This window comes from Staurois parvus, unplaced genomic scaffold, assembly GCF_062004578.1.
Source record: "Staurois parvus isolate SC_StPar_1 unplaced genomic scaffold, SC_StPar_1.0 ptg000071l, whole genome shotgun sequence".
Classification (NCBI taxonomy): Eukaryota; Metazoa; Chordata; class Amphibia; order Anura; family Ranidae; genus Staurois; species Staurois parvus.
The window spans coordinates 1,843,888-1,848,780 of record NW_028317867.1 but is presented as its reverse complement, the minus strand read 5'-3'; the positions used below and the strand labels follow the sequence as shown (position 1 = coordinate 1,848,780).

Genomic DNA, 4,893 nt, shown 5'->3' with positions numbered 1-4,893 from the left:
ACTCCTTCTCCTGTCAATGAAATCACTAAAATCAATATTAGCTACCATGGGGAACAACGATATCAGGTGACATCTCTCAGGCCTATGATTGGCTATGAGACCCAAGCACAGTAATAGAGTAGGAGTTCATAGCTCCTCTATACCAGTACCAGGTATTGTCGCCAACTGCGAAGTAGGATGGTGTTTTTTGGCGTGTGCTGGCAAAGTAAGTATATGGTGGATGGGGGGAGCTAATTCCAAAACCATGGTCACTTTGACCTGCATGGTTACAGTGACAATGTAGTATATAAACAGCGCAAATCAACCTCCTCACCATATACAATATCAGTCAAAGATATGTTAATATCAATCAAAAAAATATAGTTCAATCAAAAAATATATATAAAAATATATATATAATAGTGAAATAAAGATAAAAATAATTAAATAATAAATAATTAATTAGTGTACAAAAAAAATTAATTTTGTGTGCAAAAACAAATTCTTTCTTCCCAAAACACAAGTAAAAAATCTTCTCCAAAAGAAATGCGCTTCCACCTTCACCAGTGTGAAATCAACATCAACCGCACTCACCAGATATTAGTGAGTATTGCGCCTTTTAGGATTTTAGGGATCCTACTCCCCCTCTATATCTTCCAAAGCTCCTTTCACCCTGTATGGCTTGATGTGCTCCTTCCATATACTCCTAATAAAAACTACATACCGGTGCAAAAGAGAAAACAACCATAGTGTAATACTGCTAGTAACATGTATGGTATTAAATAACACCAGGCCACTCACATGTTTATATATATATATATACACACACTATATTGCCAAAAGTAATGGGACGCCTCCGTTTACACACATATTAACTTTAATGGCATCCCAGTCTTAGTCCATTGGATTCAGTATTGACCTGGCCCACCCTTTGCAGCTATAACAACTTCAACTCTTCTGGGAAGTCTGTCTAAGGTTTAAAAGTGTGTCTATGGGAATGTTTGACCATTCTTCCAGAAGCGCATTTGTGAGGTCAAGAACTGTTTTCTTTTGGGGTTTTTTTAATCCGCGGAGGTGCGCAAAAACAAAAACACATTAAGTTTACTAAAAAAAAAGGAATAAGTGCAAGAACACCAACACAAAAAAGTGCACTTAGGGGGTGTGCTTTTAGTCCACCCCCCCCCCCCCCCGAAGGGGTAGGACCTTTACCCTGATCCCCCGGGGCACAACGCTCCTGACAGGGACAAAGGTTTCCAGCATGGTCCACCTAGCCAAAAGGACTGGCAGACCCCTTTTCTTGTGATCAGCCAAAGCCGACCACCAAGTACTTAGTCGAGGGGCTCTCCCAAAGAGAGACCCCTCAAGGATTGGGGACGGAGGGAACCTGAGGGCCACACATGCTCCCCCTGGACTTCAGGGTAGGCCCAAGGACCCACACCCTCCATCAAGTAAGGGAAAAAAAAGACAACCACACACATAAGTGAAAGTGAGACAAACATGAGGAAAAAAATAAATAAAATAAATAAGTGGCCATGCAATTGTGCACTGGCTAGGACCTGAGGCATGTAGCAAAAAAATTGCCCTGGACTTTGCCAAAAGGCCTAGCTCTAAAAGGCGCACTGCAGAAAAAGCGTCTGAAACAGTGCCCATGTGCACTTTTCACACGTGGGATCCCATCCCCATGTGTTACTAAGAGCACCCCTGGAGAGACTGCACCGCAGACTCTGCCTCCCAGGCCCCTGGCCAGACAAAGTAGATCTATTCAGATCAGGAGGAACTTGGAAACTCCGGTTTTCCCAGGGGAATTACTCCCAGGCCCCAACAGCCTGTGGGTGCTTCAGTTTCTCTTCCAGCCGGTAGTAGCCTTCAGAGTCCCATCATACTAGCAGTGGTACAATACAGCCAACCATCCTCACCAAAGAGCAAAAATGACAGTGGAGCACCCCTACTGGACACTGATAAGAACAGATACTACACTTGATCTTAGCCAAAGGCTGAGAAGCGATATTGGAAGAGAAGGCCTGGCTTGCAGTCTCCACCCGAATACATCCTAAAGGTGTTCTATTGGGTTGAGGTCAGGACTATGTGCAGGCCAGTCAAGTTCCTCCACCCCAAAATCGCTCATCCATATTTTTATGCACCTTGCTTTGTGCACTGGTGCACGGTCATGTTGAAACAGGAAGGGGCAATCCCCAAACTGTTCCAGCAAAGTTGGGAGCATGAAATTGTCCAAATTGTTTTGGTATGTTGATGTCTTAAGAGTTCCCTTCACTAGAACTAAGGGGCCAAACCCAACCCCTGAAAAACAACCCCAAACTATAATCCCCCTTCCACCAAACTTTACACTTGGCAAAATGCAGTCAGGCAAGCACCGTTCTCCTGGCAACCGGCAAACCCAGATGCATCCATTGGATTGCCAGACAGAGAAGCGTGATTCATCACTCCAGAGAACACGTCTCCACTGCTCTAGAGTCCAGAGGCGGCATGCTTTACACCACTGCATCTGACGCTTTGCATTGCACTTGGTGATGTAAGGCTTGGATGCAGCTGCTCGGCCATGGAAACCCATTCCATAAAGCTTTCTATGCACATTTGTACTAATCTGAAGGCCACACAAAGTTTGGAGGTCTTTAGCTATTGACTCTGCAGACCGTTGGCGGCTTCTGAACACTGTGCTCTTCAGCATGCGCTGACCCCGATCTGTCATTTTACATGGCCTACCACTTGATGGCTGAGTTGCTGTTGTTCCCAGTTGCTTCAACTTTGTTATAATACCACCAAAAGTTGACCGTGGAATATTTAGTAGCAAGGAAATTTCACGGATGGACTTATTGCATAGGTGGCAACCTATCACAGTACCACGCTTGAATTCACTGAGCTCTAAAAGTTAGTAGAAGCAGTCTGTATGCCTAGGTGCTTGATTTTATACACCTGTGGCCATGGAGGTGTTTGGAACACCTGAAGACAATGATTTGGAGGGACGTCCCAATACTTTCGGTACCGCGCTTCAATTCACTGAGCTACTGAGAGCAACCCACTCTTTCACAAATGTTTGTAGAAGCAGTCTGCATGCTCAGGTGCTTGATTTTGTACACCTGTGGCCATGGAGGTGATGGAATACCTCATTATAGTGTATGACATCCAACCTGATGCACCGGTTATGGTGCAGTGGCCATGCAAATGCTGCTTTCCCTTAAATTTGCATTTAATGGCAAGAGGATAACTTCAGTAGAACCATATATAAAGTACTTATCAGTCAATGTAAATAGCAGTTCTGGATGACTGTGGTTGTCAGAGTAGATTGAAAGCATCCTGACCTTTTTCACCAGTCACTCCCAACTGTATCAGAAGTAAGCGAATAAATGAGGGGATCTCTTTCCAGAAACACTGTCACTTCACCCTGCATGGGAAAGGTGGAAATGTTCCTTTAAGGAAACAGATGTATAAAATAGTAAGTCATTCTCCCTATCATTAATAATTAGGAAGAGAAAGAAATTAGTTTACCCAAAATAATATGATGAGTCAGAATGAGGCAGGCAAAGACAATGCATGACACCCTTGCAATGACCCCACAGAAACCTCACTGAACAACTGAAGCAGTCTCACAGTGAAATTCACCATCCAATCGGCTGCACACTGAAGATATTCCAACTCCTGCAATGGTTTATTGCAATATCAGCACACCCATGATTAAGCCCTGCTGTGAGGGAAACATGTTGGAAGCATGGCTTTGGGTGGAAGTGAACAGTGTGCTGTCATTGCAACAAACCTTGGCTGGAGTTGAATATCTTTGATAGATTTCAGTGGGGAAATAGTGGACTCTAGGGCCTTGGCACCCAGCTGATTGCAGGGAATCAAGGAGGACACAGGCTGGTCTGTGAGCAGTAAAAGGGGTTGGCCATCTCTAACATAGGTGTCTGTTTAAGAAAGATAGAAAAGCCAAGATCCTGATGATCACTGCTGATCTGTCAGGTGTGCCAGTTTATGAAGCTGAGATGAGGAGTGGAAAACATTTTCATCACTTCTCATCACAGGACACACCCTTCTGTCATTCACTTTTAGAGAGAAGGCCAATTTATGAAGGTAAGATCAGAAGATCTCACTGACCATCTCCATTCCAGATTATCCAGCCCAGTGCTGCTGTGATGTGAGGAGGAAGAAGGCTTCTTTCTTGTGAATATCAGCACCAGTGGGGTTAAACATTGACATAAATTACAACTATATATGTTTATGTATGCATATACTGTATGGATATTTGTGTTGTTATTTATAGTGTACATGTATATATACATATATACACACACATATGTATACACACACACAGTATAGTTATAGTGTATTGTCTTTTAGAACTGCTGTTAGCGACATGCATTTTGCTGCACATTTTGTAATTTGACAAATACACTATCAGCACATGAAAATGCGAATTGAAAAAACACACAACACTCCATGCCCAAAAAAGATTCAGTTTGGCTTTTTTGGGCCTTTTCAATGCACATGGTGCAATTTTTAACCACCTACCGCCCGTCATATAGGGACATGATAAGCGGGCAGCGGTTCTCTTGTTCTGGGAGGACGTCCTATGACATCCTCTCACTGTAACTGCGCATGCGTGCCCCCGGCGATCATTGGTGTGCTGTGTCCCTGAATAAAGAGCCAGTTGACGTTGGTTCTGTCATGTCCAATCACAGCTGATCGCATGTAAACAAGGAAATGCTGGTTATTGGCAGTTCTCTCCTCACACGCTGTCAGCATCTCTCAGAGGGGACATCTACACTGATCATCAGTGTAGCCCCATCAATGCCACCTGTACATGCCCATCAATGCCACATACCAGTGCACATCAATGCCACATATCAGTGCCTACCAGTGCACATCAATGCCACATATCAGTGCCCATCAGAGCTGCCTTTT

At 43.9% G+C, this 4,893-nt stretch overlaps 1 pseudogene; it reads right to left on the bottom strand.

Annotated features, from left to right (window-relative positions):
- Positions 1-1,865: 1,865 nt before the first annotated feature.
- On the bottom strand, positions 1,866-1,985 carry LOC149469399 (U2 spliceosomal RNA; annotated as a pseudogene).
- Between the last annotated feature and the right edge of the window lie 2,908 nt (positions 1,986-4,893).